Here is a 16,177-nt window from a genome sequence, read left to right as displayed (position 1 = left end):
GAATTTTAGAGTTATCCTATCGAAATTTTCATCTATAAATCAAGTAATTCGTTCAACTGAGCTTCTTCTTAGAACTCTGGATATTTTACACATTGCCCTTTGTTGAGAATGGTGTTTGGGCAGCTCAACAGTAACTGTGTGGCGGACTGTGAATGAGATGAGGAGAAGGAACTTTACGATGATCTAACAATAAGTTGCAAAGCTAATGTGGCAAAATGCATGCATGAGTGCTGAGATAGGGTTCCTAAAAATACTGTGACTTGTCCTGGGAAATAACAGAGGCCTGCTAAGAGCAACTCCAGCTGCATTCCATATGGTGATCTTTTCATATGTGAATGCTACATGATCATTTAGTGATCTTTTAAACCGACCACAGAGGAAATCCACAAATTACCATGGTAGATTTTGTTTGTGTTGACACTTATGTACATAATCAAATAGGCTTTTCCCTAAGTGTCTCCATCAAAGGCTTGATTTCTAAAAAGAAAAATAGCCCCTAGTAGTAGCTGTAAGAACAAATAATAAATGTAAACAGAAATTATTGTTTTCTTTATTAATACGTTTTTACTATATTATAACCTCGTACTTATAATCGGTTTTAAATGAGTGGTTAGTGAGAACAAGTTGACACATTTTACTCATTTCCTTATAAATAAATGGGTATTATCAAGTTGATTATTTCTGGAAAGAAATAATGTGCTTTCCTGATGCTACGAAGGTACCACTAAATAAAATACTGCTATAATGAGCAGCATTGTTCTTAATCACCTTTAACGAAAGGTCTTGCCTGGCATGGTGGTACTCCAAGTTAATTTCTGAGAATAGAGATCTGTCTTAAATATTCAAAGTTTATTTGCTATTGGCTAGAGATTGAGACTGTGTGATGTCTTAAGTATGTACCCCCTACTTTGGCATTTTCCTTGGAGAGACTAAAATTTCTAACTGCTTAATTGCTTTTAGGATGATAGACTATTGTTTATTGAATCGACATCCTGCTGACTTGCTATGGAGCCTGTGTTCTGTGTGAGTTACATGTTAAGGACTATTTTCAGAATTCTGAGGCTAGTATATAATAATTGCAAGTACTAAATACTTATCCCATTCCTGCCTGACTATGAACAGAATAGTTATGAAGGAGAAAATAGTCCCAAAACGAGTGCTAGTGGGTTTTAAAGTAATACTGAAAGCCGGTGAAATGTGGAGATGTACTGAAGCAAAATGTCAGTTGGGCCAACAGGATGCTCTTATGGAGAAACTAGATTTATCCAGTATTGTGGTGAGGGAATCTATGGGCTTGTTTTTGTCGTTGTTGTTTTAAGATTTTATTTATTTACTTGACAAACAGAGATCACAAGTAGGCAGAGAGGCAGCCAGAGAGGGAGGGGGAAGAAGGCTCTCTGCTGAGCAGAGAACCCAATGAGGGGCTTGATCCTAGGACCCTGGGTTCATGACCTGAGCCGAAGGCAGAGGCTTTAACCCACTGAGCCACCCAGGCGCCCCTATGAGCTTGGTTTTTAATGCATTCTCAACAGACTCTCAATTGTTTGGAATTTTCCTTCCATTTCTTATAACACTTCCTAAAAGAAAAGAAGACAATAGTTGATGTGCTTTTATTATTTTAATGTCTCCACTCACCTTCCAAAAATTTCATGTCCTCAGAACATGGCTTCTATTGGGACACTTGAAGTCAGACAGCTTCTGGATTTACCAATACAGGCTAGTTACTACTAGGAATTTGAGAAATTCTTGGGAGGTGTCTCACCAGGAACCCAAGAAATGGAATTTTAGGTGTGGTTAGCAAATGACTTGAAACTGCTTTAGTAGACCTCCTTGGGTTGACAGAAAAATGTTTTCTGTAGGTCTAGTGGGCTCCAAGCCACACAGTACTTTCCTTTCCATAGTGGGCTTCCTCCCTGCTCAAGAATGAGTGTATAGCAGGATGGGGAATGGCTGGAGGTCATATGTCAAGTTCCTAATTGTGAGAGGGTAAGAAACTGCTCGCAGAAAACCATTGAAATGAGTCATCCTCTAGGGGGCAATAGAGTCTGATATAGGCTCCGAATTGCAAGGATTAATTTACTGAGGGAAAGATTGATTAGGAAGAATTACTAAACCGTCTTAGACTTCAGAATACATTAACCAAACTTCAACTTTACTATAGTTGCTCAGAATCTCCCTGAATTTTTGTGGTTAGTGAAGCTAAGTGGGGCTGATGTGGGCCAAGAGCTTCCCTGCAGGAGCATTACAGATGTATGAGCCTAAACCCCAGATATAGGGAGGACTTGAAGAAGAAATGAGGCAAGGCTGACTCAGGCTCTCTAAGTGGGTTGCTGTATTTCAAGTGAGGTTTCTGACCTTGAGGCACCCTTGTCTTACCAGGGGAGTGCCAGGTTGGGAAGAGTCCTTCTCATTTAACAGCAGTATAATTTTTCAGCTACCCAATTCCTTCTATTTTATGGTACCTAGAATAGGAGAAAAAGTTTCTGGACCATTTCTGATTCCCAAAATCTTGGTGGGTGGGCGGGCTTGATCCCTCAGTTGTGTTGGTACAGGTCATCTAGGGGTCAGGTGCCCATGTAATGGAAAGAATTCCATGTAATGGAAAGAAATCGCAAACTAAATCGGTGTGCCTAGGTGGCTCAGTTGGTTACGTGTCTGACTTGGTTTCGGCTAAGATCATGATCTTAGGGTTGTGAGATCAAGCCCCACGTCAGGCTCTGTGCTGGGCATGGTGCCTGCTTAAGATTCTCTCTCCCCTTTTCCCTCTTTCCCTCCCCCACCCCCGCTCCTGTGTGTGCACTCTCTCTCTATTTCAAAAAGAAGAAGAAGAAAAAGAATTCTGTAAAATCACCTTCATCTTGATGTAACTGAAAATGAGTATCCTGGGTGGGTATTAAAATCCTAATGCTGATACATTTCCTTTCCAATTTAATAGGAGAAATTTAGGTGGACATGAGCATGGTACGCTCTCCACCATATGTGGGGGGAGCCTTTTCACAGTACATAGTGGGAAGCGAAGAAGAGAAGCATGTCAGAGGTGTGGTGGTGGTGAGTTGTACAAACACATATGGCATTCTCCTCAGGGTAGTGTGTATAAAGATCTAATGGGGCCAAAGGTCATGGAGAAAATAGAAAATTACTTTGCGAGTATCCGTGGCCTCCCTGAACCCTTTGTTTTCTTCCAAGGAGAAAGAAGTCTTTCTGGTTGAATCCCATTTTCTGTGCAGAATTCAAGTGATGGGATGATTCTTATAAGAAAAGCAGTCAAAGCCCAGGGTAAAAGTAAACATGGAGGGAAAGTCATGCAGCAGGGAGAGTCTGTAGGCAGCCCGAGCTGTTGGGGAGAGACTGGTAGGAGGGTCCCTCTCTACAAGGAGGCAGATGAGAGAGAGGGTAGAAGAGGGAAGATCACTTTGAGGGGCCAAGTCAAGTTTATAAAGAGACGAGGAGTAAGAAAACGGTCCATTAAAAAGAATGTTAAGTCATGTGGCTTGTATTAACAACACACAATCTGTTTGTAGGCATTTTCCCCCACCAAGAGACTTAGTAAAGATTCCAACTGCTTTTATTTACTATTTGAAAATAGGCCATTTGGGAATAGGGACTCAATTATATCTAGATTCTAATTAAATAACCTATCGATTTGGAATACTTTTATCTACTTATTAGTCTAAATTACTTCTTCTACTACTTTCTTCGTTTTAAATTTTGATAATACACTTTCCTAAGTAGCAATAAATCTGAGAAATATTTCAGAAATGTATTTTTAAATCAAAAAAAAAAAAAATAAAGTTCTAGCCGGGTATTACCAGGCCTCCTGCCAAGTACAGTAATTGTTACTTGTGGAATTTTCTTAGAATGGCCAAGGCATTTGACTCAATAACCATAACTCTGGAACGAGTAGCTGGGTGGAGACATTCGTCTGTTGGAAAGTTGGTGGGCAGGTCAAGCCCATATGCTGGAAGAAGAGATTTATGGATGGATTCACTCAGCACATCCAAGAAATGGGATAGATATTTCCTTCACGTTGAACATTGACTTTCACTTGCCCGTGCTCTTGGTTCTCCCTTTCTCTTAACCAGTTCTTTTTCTTTTTTCCTCTACTCTTCTTTTCTGTTGTTGTTCTTTATACTGTGGCAGTACGCTGTCTATTAAATTAAACTCTTTGGGATACCTAAGTACAAAGGTCACTCTTCGGTCATGTTAAGAAGGGGCGGTCAGTTCTTTAAGAACACGTGGCGCTGGAAAGAAGCCCAACACTGTGAGGAACTAAGGCAGTGACAAGGACCCTGAGGCCACAGCATCACTGCTCAACCAAAGCACCACCAAATACATAGTTCTCAACCCCAGTGTCCAGACCCAGGCTTCGACATTTTTCTCTCTGAATTTCCTTGCTGTCCTTTCCAGTGTGGCCACGTGTGGAGCAAACCTGAAGAAATGCAGGCTGGAGGTGTAAGCAGCTAAATCGCAAACAGCATGGCCTGAGTGCCAAAGGTGACTTAAAAAAATTCCTTCGCAAATGGGCTGGTTTATCTCCGAAGTATTAGTTAAGATGTGCCCAAATGTAGAGAACAATTAAAGGACAACTTTGAATTCTTTTTTTTAAAGATTTTATTTATTTTATCGGGCAGGGGGAGAGCGAGCACAGGCAGACAGAATGGCAGGCAGAGGCAGAGGGAGAAGCAGGCTCCTTGCTGAGCAAGGAGCCCAATGTGGGACTCAACCCCAGGACGCTGGGATCATGACCTGAGCCGAAGGCAGCTGCTCAACCAACTGAGCCACCCAGGCGTCCCAGGACAATTTTGAATTTTAAAGGGTTCTTTGCAGTTGCACCTTTGTGGTGTTCTGAACATGATTACAATACCCTTCGTTTCCTCCCCTTGTTTATTTCAGTCCATTGAACAGATCTGTGAACAATTCACTGTTGCTTTTGAAAGTCCAACCATTAACCTAAACAATGAAAAACTATAAAGTTTTTCTCGTTTGATTAGTCCATACTTTAAAAATCCTAAACCACAAGATGTGGTTGTGCACAGGTCTTGGGAGATTTTGCATGTATGTGGCTCCATGTGCAAGGGACCTGGGGTACATGTATGTCGCTCCTTGTGCAAAGGGCCTGGGGCTTCAGCAGGCCTCATCCATTCTTTTTTTCCCCTCCCATGTAAGTCACCTTAATATCCATTATTTTGGAAAATTACTATACCTAATCAGAATATTAGTTGGCTTCTTTGTCCATTAATGTAAATTAAAAAATCACTACATTTTCTAAGAAACAGGTAAACCAACCAAAAAAGAAATGTTCGAGGAGATAATAGTCCTCCCTTCCATCTGTAGTATCTGAAATATTTCCACTCTTCCACTGAGACATATAAAACCTAACCTTCAAAGCTACTTTAAATAAATTTAAACATGATTTAAAAAGGATATTTGGAGAACCTTTCAATTCATGAGTCCCTCAAAGTTGATTTGCTTTGCTTAGAATTCAGCCTTGACCACATCGAGGAGGAAACATAAGCGGTAGGATAGGCCTGACTGAATGGCAGCTAGCTGGGAAAAACATGGTGCTTAAGCCGTTGCTAGACTCAGAGCGGAGCGTATTAACACTGTGTGACTGTGAAGCATCCAAGAACTACATTTATTACAAATCCAAGAATAAATGAGGTCATTTGTTTCAGGCTTGTTAGAATTTTGCTTTGGGATTTTATGGGGGATGTCATTCCCGTTGCAAGCGTTCCTGAACTGCAAAGGTAGGAAAGCTCACATCTCAGAGCGCCCCCCGAAGTTAGGGTTCAAGAATTAGCGTCTGCAATCACATGGGAGGCACATAAACTGAAACGGAGGCCAGGCAAAATTTCTCCTTCTTCCGTTTCTGCTGATGGGGCTGGCAAGCGGGATTATGTGGGAATTGGGGTTGTCTGCAGCAGAGATGGCACGGTCGATTCCGTGGCTCTCTGGGGCTAGGGCTAACACAGAGTCCGGGAAGGGCGAGATGGCTTTGGAGCTAATGGCCGCACCTTCCAGATCCCTGGACTGCAGCTAAGGTAAGGGTTCCCAGAGCAATAGTTCCAGGGAGAGCTTCCAGCTTCCCAGCTTTCCTAAATGTGGTCTAGGTAACAGTTCCTTTGGCGAGCCAGTGTTACAGAATCATTCTGCAGTTACTGCTGGAGGCCAGGCTTGCGTCCAGCTCTCCATCTCTTTCAAGGATTTTATAAAGACCTAATTCCCTGATTTAAGTTACTTCCCGCTTCAGAGAAAGCATTTTCTGTTATCTCCCACTGCAACCTGATTGATAACAGCATGTGAGACAATCGGTTAGATAGTCAGCCTACTTGGGTTTGAAGGAAATGAGGATGTACTTACCATGAAATGATGGAATAAAAATAATGCACGACAAAATGCTTTAGAAGATATACCTCTGAAGGGCACCCAGGTATCTCAGTCGCTTAAGTGTCTGACTCTTGATTTCAGAGCAGGTCATGATCTCAGGGTCGTGGGAGCTCCACTTCAGGCTCCACACTCAGCAGAGAGTCTGGTTAAGATTCTCTCTCCCTCCCCCTCTTCCTTTCCCGCCATTCAAGTGTTCTCTCTCTCTCTCTCTTTCAGATAAATGAATAAATAAAATCTTTCCACAAAAGCCACTTAGCCTGGATAACTGAGTGATAAGCGCCATGGCACAGGATAACATGACAAACAGGGGAACACTTGGCTACTGAACACTGCACTGGAGAGATTAAAAAAAGAAATGAGAAATTGAGGGCTTTAAATTTTCCACTCACTACAATGAGGGAACCGGCGAATTTTGAGCCTTAAAAGAATTTTCTTTTGATTTTGTGGGTGGTTGGTAGTCAGAAATCAGTCACAGAGTCTGACCCTATGGTAGCCTATCAAATTACAGCATAGATTGAATTCACGGACTTGCCAGATTCCTTATGTGAAAATGCATCACTTGGGAAAGAGGAAGGCTCAGAGAATTGGAGAGGCGAACCTTGGAAAGATTTGGAAGATTCTCCTTATTCGAAACTAAGGCTACTGACCATCCATGACAGCAAATGTGGCCCCTTCTACCTCGTGTAGTAGTCTTTCCCCGCCTTAGAAACCTTTGCTGATGTAGTCCCCTTGCCTGGGGATGCTAATTTGCTTCATGTCCCTTCCTGCCTCCACCATTTCCTCCAGACCCAGAAGCAGAATCTGATCTCAGATACCGCACGGTCCCAGTGACCAAGCCACACCTCAAAGAAAAATGGTGTGCACTTCAAAACACTGCAACATTTTATTAAAGGAGAAGTGTGTTGACACTCACAAGATTTGGAGATCTCACCAGGTACCCCATGGCACAGGAGTTGGCCTCATAGCGAATGAGATGGCTTCTTGAAACCAGCACTTGTGGGGCTAGCTGGAGCTCCACACCTTATGAGTTGGGATCCACATTGAAGAGGAAATCTCTTCCCACCCAGTGACCAATGTATGTGTGGTCAGGAAGGAGTGCAACCTGGAGTAGCACCATTCATAAGACGTTGAAGACAGTCTTGCAGAACTGTTGCTTTCTCCCTCACAGTGACCAAGGCATGCGAAGCTCTGGCTGGCCAATTCTCAGTTCCATGTCAAACCCTAGTATGAAGTATCATGTCCACGCAAAACAGCTCATTGGAGAATTGGGAAGATAGTAGTTCTCCAGGAGAATATGTGGATATGATTGCTGGAAGAAGGGAAAGGAACGGGTGGCAGAAAAAAAACCTGTTGTGTCATCCGGGAAACCATGGCCCCATGTATCCCGTATGCCATCTGAATGCCTAGAAATCTACCACAAGCAACTCGTTACTGCTATTTAAGATTGGCCCTTTTTAAAAATGGTGAACACTTTCACACTTTCTGCTTAGGGTCTTATCATCATTGTACACATGAGAGGTTAAGTAATCTGTCTAGACTGGTAGAAACGACACTTGTTCTAGAGCCATTTGACCTCAAAGCCCCTACTCTTTAAAGGGAAAGATGAACATAAATGGTGCACAAGCTATGCAATTCAAAAGGCACAGTTAAGGGATACGTAATGAAAAATAAATTTCCCTTACCCTCTTACTCCTCAGATTACCAGTGTACCTGCCACTCGGGTGACCTGGAGCCTGGGCTGGGTCCCCCTAGGGTGCCTGTCCCTGCTGCCTGCTGTCTCTCCTGTTAACACCCCAGGTGCACCCCCAAGGAAGAGGACAGAGCCGGGGGGAATACTTCAGAGCGGACTGTGGTAAATTCCCTTTCTCATGGCATCGGAGTACCACGTTTGAAGAGAACAGGTGGATGGGCTGGTGAGAGGGAAAGCCACATCCCACCAGTCCCGACAGCTAAGCTGCCCTCAGGCCAGTCCTGGCTGGGAGCCCAGGACTTCACCAGGCCCACAGAGAGCTCAGGAGACACACAGGAAAAGCCTGTCTCCTGCATCTGCTTCAACATACCAGTTCCTGACCGCAGAGCAGCCACTTACGTGGACTCCTCCAGACACCTGGATTAGGCTGGGGTTGGATTGCCACAACCTGTGGGAGAAGGAAGGAACCAGAGGGCAGCTTGCTGCCGCAGAATTCTATCTTTGTCTTTTCATCCTCTGGGTATTTTTCCCAAGGCTCAGCTGGTCTTGAACACTCCTGCCCAAAGAATGGCTTGGGCAGCCAGGAACCACATGAAAAACCTCGCTTGTTGTTTTGACACTGGTGACTCTGAGGAGGATGGTAACTTTGGAAAGGACTGTATGCACTTCTGAGATTTTATGTACCTAATCTCTGAAAAATAGGCTTTGGATTTGCTGAAGCATGGAACATCACCTAGTTTGAACTTGACAAAAATGTATAAAAGCCATTTAAAAAATTGTGTGGTCCTCCAGGCATAAGCACAGGGACAGATTTTGGAGAGAATCTACTTAAACCTCCTGAAATTAAAATTTCATCATAGAGAAGTGTATTATTTTTCAAGGATTTGAGTACTAGATCACTAAGGGCTGTATGTAACAACACATTCTTAAAAATGAAATAAAGAGAAAAAATGCCTTAATATTGATAATAGCAAGATGTCTCAGAAAAATTTACCTAGTATTATATACTCAACCTAGTAATGCAAGTGTACTTTTTTTTTCATAAGAATTCATCATACTTTCTGGATTTTTAGCAGGTGCAATACACAGTTAATTTGTTTTACTGTCCATTTCTTCCCTACATTGAGTAATAATTAGGAAAGTGATTACTGTTGCTATGAATAGGAAATGGCATCTGTGTTTCAATTTCAAATAATAGTATATGCTGTTGAGGAGAAATGAGGGGTGGTAGCCACAGCAAGGTTGAGGAGTCAGACAGGACTGGTGCCATCTCTGCTTCTGCCACTTGTTGCTCCGTTACTTTAGGATACTTATTTGACCTCTCTGAGCCCTTCAGTCTTTCTTCTGTAAAATGGGGACAATAAAAGCTATCTTGGAACATGATTGAGAGGAAAATGACAAGTAGCAGCCGCTCACTAAGGGCTTTGCTTATCATGGACATGGACAATACTTGTCAGCCAAGAGCAAAATGTACTTCCTTTGAATGGTAAATAATTGGGTTCCTGAACTAAAGTCGGTTAGAGCAGCTATTATGCAAATTAAGCCATAATCACTTTGGATTATGGGGATTTCTTTATTTTTAGTAGGACAAACACTGCAGAATCTGTAGATGATTTTATAGTGTGAAATCAGTGCCTCACGGACAAGAACCTTACCCCCAAAGTTGGAGCCCATTGTGCGTCCCTGAGCGAATCCAGCCGCCACACTTTGCCACTGTGTTATTATTTCTCAAATACTGGAGATTGGGAGCGCCTTGCAGGCTCAAATTGAAAAGACATAATGGTCTTGTTTTGGGAAAACTGATTCATCAATATTTTTTTTCCATGGCTATAAAAAATTTGAAAATGAAACAAAATAAAGTAGTAAAAAATCTTGGTATGTATTTTTTCCTTGGGTAATGAGGTGCTCATTCAAGTCCTCTTGGAAAAGATTATTTTGTGCTCTGGTCAAGGTGGCCTACTTTCTTTTTCTGTTGAAGGGCTTTGCAATTAGAACTTATTTGTATTTTCCCAGGGAGTGTCCGCTTTGGAAAGAAAGAAAATTATATGCCTGAAGAATATGGTTGGCCCATTTATTGTTGTTTATGTCTGTGCGAGACCTAAAAGGAAATACATAGAATTCAAGTTTCTTTCTTTCTTTCTTTCTTTTTTTTTTCTTGGCGGGGTGGGTGATAGGGGGCAGGTATTGCTTCCCATTTTGTTTTATGATAGAATAATATTATTTCCCCCTTTTAGTGTGTTCAGAGGTGAATTCTTTGAGTAAGAATTCTTTGAGCTCCCAGTCTGAACCCAACCACATACGTGTGTAAGAAATGAGAGGGAGAATGAATCAGCAGTCCTTCCATACAGGAAGATTTCAATGAGTATGTTTTCCCTCTTCTGAAAGATTCCTTAAACACATTTTAATTCCTCTAAAATTTTCATTTTGGGAAACTGTCTCCAAAAATAAATTCTTCCCTCTTATTATTTTGCACTCATACAGACTTGTTTCTGTGTCCCGTATGGGGAAATCAGTATCTCAGCCACCTGCTGCATTATAGATTACCAAACTGTCACCAAGAAGAATGTATAACTACAATTTTCCTTAGATCAAAAGACGTTTGCTTTAGACTCTTTAAATAAATTGATTTGTAAAGTGCAGATCGTAAAGTCCACGAGGACTTTACAAAATTTTTACAAAATCCTGTAGGCAGGATTTTTTCATTCATTTGTGCTAGGTGCCCTCTCCTGGTCACTGAGAGTAACGTTCAGGAGCTTTTTCTTTCTAGATTCTGCTTTGCTCTGAAACTGGACAGGTCCAGCTGCACAGGTCCTCCGTGCCTGGCTTTCCATAGGAGGAAAGAAACATGAAGATGAGTGACTTAATTTCACAAGAATTGAGGTCTTCTCTCCATCCTTCACCCCAGTATTTTTGATCACCAAGCAATGTTTGGTTAGCTTTATGTGGTGGGGTCCTACTTCTGTTTGTTACCTGCTGTGCTCTTCTCTTTTTCTCACAACTTCACCGTCCATCTGAGGGGATCCTGCCTATGGCCTGCTTGTACACAACAAGAGGAATATAGGGAACAGGCAACCAACCTCGGTTCTAAGCAGATCAGAAATTGAACATCTTCCTGTCCCCATGCTCACTCATGCCACCACATCTGAGCTGGCCGCAGGAGCTTCAAACCCCAGCGAAAGAGGGGCACCCGAGTCTGATTGCATGTTGAACTTCAGTATCTATGAAATCACTGCATTTTTCTCATTGTGCCGGCGTATGTGTGATGTGCTGGAATCAGGCAGAGTGACGTGCTCAGAACCAGAAATCACGTGAAATTTATTACTGAAAAAGCCTAGCTTTGTACGCCTGTTTAAAAACTGTGATTGAATTGGGAACTCTTGTAACCCAACAGGAAAATGCAATTTTCAATCAGAGAACTTAGCATACCAGCATTGGGAGCAAGTGCAGATGTCCTACAGGCCAGTTTCTAGTCGAGGACAGAATTGAACCTCCAGTCTCTTCTGAGAAGATGAGGTAAGTGAATTCCCCCAAAGAACAAGCTTGCTTACTATTTGTTTAAAAAGCAGTGGCTAAGTTAGCTAAGCCCACGACTCTTGATTTTGGCTTGGGTCATGACCTCAGGGTCATGAGATCGAGTCCCACATCAGCACAGCACAGAGTCTCTCCTTCCCCCTGCCCCCCATGGCTTGCAGTATCTCTCTCCCTTTCTCTCAAATACATAAAGAAATAAAACTTTAAAAAAAAGTAAAATAAATAAAATAATAATAAATAATAAATAAGTAAATAATAAAATAAAAATAAAACAAAAAAAAAAAGTGGGATTCTCCCACGTTCACTCTACTTTAGCTATAAGGCAAACTCCCTGTACCATTGAATCCAATGAGCATACTGGGTCATGCTGGGGGACTTGGGGACAGGGGAACCAGTATAACTATGCTAGTGCTCATGCTGCTTGCTGTTCTGTGAGTCAAAGAGTCCTGTGTCTGATTCAGGATCTCAAGTTTTCAGCCAGCGCTCATGAAACGGAACAGCAACAGGCTCATTTACTAGTTTGTAAATAGAGTAAAATCAAATCCCAGACCTGACAATAGCTTCCTCACCAAGTTGTAAATATTTGTACATGGTACCATTCTGCTGTTAATATTTTCTTTATGTTAAATAAATGCCAAAAAGCTAATTAATTTACCTTATTGATTTATCCCACTTTGATGAGAAGCTATGTTTGGAAATTAATTTAAAAGTAATGTGAAAACATGTTAATCCTATAAAAAGTGTATTTCCTATTAGAAAGCAAAATGTTGGGAAGTTTTTAATAAGACATTCTGTAGGGACGCCTGGGTGGCTCAGTTGGTTAAGCAGCTGCCTTCGGCTCAGGTCATGATCCCAGCGTCCTGGGATCGAGTCCCACATCGGGATCCTTGCTCCGCAGGGAGCCTGCTTCTCCCTCTGACTCTGCCTTCCACTCTGTCTGCCTGTGCTCGCTCTCGCTCGCTCTCTCTCTGACAAATAAATAAATAAAATCTTAAAAAAAAAAATAAGACATTCTGTATACCTTGTGCTTCCAAATAGGAAAATAGATAAAAGCTGGCCCAGATTTGATAAATATCTGTTTCTCACACTAAGATTTTGAACATGTATCTATTCATTTACCACAGATAACCGAAGTGTCCACCACACTGTTTCTGGTACACAGGAGGTGCTCCATTAATAGTTGTTAAATGAATTTATGAACAGAAATACTCTGAGTTTTGTTAACTCTGTGATAATGAGCCCAAGATAATTTTTCCGATTACCATAAAAATGAATTTATGAATCAATTACAAATAATGACAGGTATGGTTATGGGAAAGGGCTCATTCTTCTAAGATTGGTTTCATTGTAACTGGTTACATACAGTTCCAATGATCTTTTCTTTTCCATTTTAAGAAAATGAATTAGAAGCGTAAGTATGAGTATGTCTAAAGTAAAAACCAAAAGATGGAAGAGAAAAACCTTTCTGTTGTGGAAACCTTTAAACATCAATGAAAGTAGAGGATGAGCTCCCATCAGCATCTTACGAAATACAGTCAGTGTCACTTCAGTTACAGCCCCACTCCTCTACTGGATGATTTTGAAACCAACTTCTGAGAGCATATCTGTTTATCTTACAAGTACTTGAGAACAAACATACTTTTTAATGAAAAATATAAAATCTGCCAGAAAGGACAAATGGTTATCATGAACTTAATATTTCCATTCAAAGTGAAGCAGATTCGGGAGTGGTATTTCACCCTTGAAAGTACTATTACATCTTGAGTATGATCAGCTCTAACTTCTACTCAAGCAGAGAGAAATTCTAAAGCTCTCCTTGCTTTTTGTTTGTTTGTTTGTTTGTTTTAATTTGTATCACTGAATTTAGAATATACTGATGGTTTCACTAGATCCAGGCTGCTAATGATACCCAAATAAAGCATTTTAATTTTAAACAGAGTTCTCTCTCAGAAGTAAGAACATGTTCTAGTTACCACCACTTTCAGAATAGATTGTCAAATTTATTGCCGTAGAGTTGCTCATAGTATGTTCTTATAATAGTTTGTATTTCTTTGGTGTTAGTTGTGATCTCTCCTCTTTCATTCATGATTTTATTTATTTGGGTCCTTTCTCTTTTCTTTTTGATAAGTCGGGCCAGGGGTTTATCAATTTTATTAATTCTTTCAAAGAACCAGCTCCTAGTTTCGTTGATTTGTTCTATTGTTTTTTTGGTTTCTATTTCATTGATTTCTGCTCTGATCTTTATGATTTCTCTTCTCCTGCTGGGCTTAGGGTTTCTTTCTTGTTCTTTCTCCAGCTCCTTTAGGTGTAGGGTTAGGTTGTGTACCTGAGACCTTTCTTGTTTCTTGAGAAAGGCTTGTACCGCTATATATTTTCCTCTCAGGACTGCCCTTGTTGTGTCCCACAGATTTTGAACCGTTGTATTTTCATTATCATTTGTTTCCATGATTTTTTTCAATTCTTCTTTAATTTCCCGGTTGACCCATTCATTCTTTAGAAGGATACTGTTTAGTCTCCATGTATTTGGGTTCTTTCCAAACTTCCTTTTGTGGTTGAGTTCTAGCTTTAGAGCATTGTGGTCTGAAAATATGCAGGGAATGATCCCAATCTTTTGATACCGGTTGAGTCCTGATTTAGGACCGAGGATGTGATCTATTCTGGAGAATGTTCCATGTGCACTAGAGAAGAATGTGTATTCTGCTGCTTTGGGATGAAATGTTCTGAATATATCTGTGATGTCCATCTGGTCCAGTGTGTCATTTAAGGCCTTTATTTCCTTGCTGATCTTTTGCTTGGATGACCTGTCCCTTTCAGTGAGGGGAGTGTTAAAGTCCCCTACCATTATTGTATTATTGTTGATGTGTTTCTTTGATTTTGTTATTAATTGGTTTATATAGTTGGCTGCTCCCACATTGGGGGCATAGATATTTAAAATTGTTAAATCTTCTTGTTGGACAGACCCTTTGAGTATGATATAGTGTCCTTCCTCATCTCTTATTATAGTCTTTGGCTTAAAATCTAATTGATCTGATATAAGGATTGCCACTCCTGCTTTCTTCTGATGTCCATTAGCATGGTAAATTCTTTTCCACCCCCTCACTTTAAATCTGGAGGTGTCTTCGGGCTTAAAATGTGTTTCTTGGAGGCAACATATAGATGGGCTTTGTTTTTTTATCCATTCTGATAGCCTGTGTCTTTTGACAGGGGCATTTAGCCCATTCACATTCAGGGTAACTATTGAGAGATATGAATTTAGTGCCATTGTATTGCCTGTAAGGTGACTGTTACTGTATATGGTCTCTGTTCCTTTCTGATCTACCACTTGTAGGCTCTCTCTTTGCTTAGAGGACCCCTTTCAAGATTTCCTGTAGAGCTGGTTTGGTATTTGCAAATTCTTTCAGTTGTTGTTTGTCCTGGAAGCTTTTAATCTCTCCTTCTATTTTCAATGATAGCCTAGCTGGATATAGTATTCTTGGCTGCATGTTTTTCTCGTTTAGTGCTCTGAAAATATCATGCCAGCTCTTTCTGGCCTGCCAGGTCTCTGTGGATAAGTCAGCTGCCAATCTAATATTTTTTCCATTGTATGTTACAGACTTCTTTTCCCAGGCTGCTTTCAGGATTTTCTCTTTGTCATTGAGACTTGTAAATTTTACTATTAGGTGACGGGGTGTGGGCCTATTCTTATTGATTTTGAGGGGCGTTCTCTGAACCTCCTGAATTTTGATGCTCGTTCCCTTTGCCATATTGGGGAAATTCTCCCCAATAATTCTCTCCAGTATACCTTCTGCTCCCCTCTCACTTTCTTCTTCTTCTGGAATCCCAATTATTCTAATGTTGTTTCGTCTTATGGTGTCACTTATCTCTCGAATTCTCCCCTCGTGGTCCAGTAGCTGTTTGTCCCTCTTTTGCTCAGCTTCTTTATTCTCTGTCATTTGGTCTTCTATATCACTAATTCTTTCTTCTGCCTCATTTATCCTAGCAGTTAGAGCTTCCATTTTTGATTGCACCTCATTAATAGCTTTTTTGATTTCACCTTGGTTAGATTTTAGTTCTTTTATTTCTCCAGAAAGGGCTTTTATATCTCTCGAGAGGGTTTCTCTAATATCTTCCATGCCTTTTTCGAGCCCGGCTAGAACCTTGAGAATTGTCATTCTGAACTCTAGATCTGACATATTACCGATGTCTGTATTGATTAGGTCCCTAGCCTTCGGTACTGCCTCTTGTTCTTTTTTTTGTGTTGAATTTTTATGTCTTGTCATTTTGTCCAGATAAGAGTAAATGAAGGGGCAAGTAAAATACTAAAAGGGTGGCAACAACCCCAGGAAAATATGCTTTAACCAAATTAGAAGAGATCCAAAATCGTGAGTGGGGAGAAAGGGGATAAAAAGAGGTTCAAAAAGGAAGAAAGAAAAAAAAAAACAAAAAGAAAAGAAAAAAAAAAGAAAAGAAAAGAAAAGAATTTTTAAAAAAAGAAAACACCTAAGAAAAATGTAAAAAAGAAAAATATATATATTAGATAAACTAGTAAAAAATCGTTAAAAAAGAAAAAGGTAACAGTTAAAAAAAAAA

The sequence above is a fragment of the Mustela lutreola genome, chromosome 5 (assembly GCF_030435805.1).
Source record: "Mustela lutreola isolate mMusLut2 chromosome 5, mMusLut2.pri, whole genome shotgun sequence".
Classification (NCBI taxonomy): domain Eukaryota; kingdom Metazoa; phylum Chordata; class Mammalia; order Carnivora; family Mustelidae; genus Mustela; species Mustela lutreola.
Note: the sequence above shows the minus strand (reverse complement) of the source record.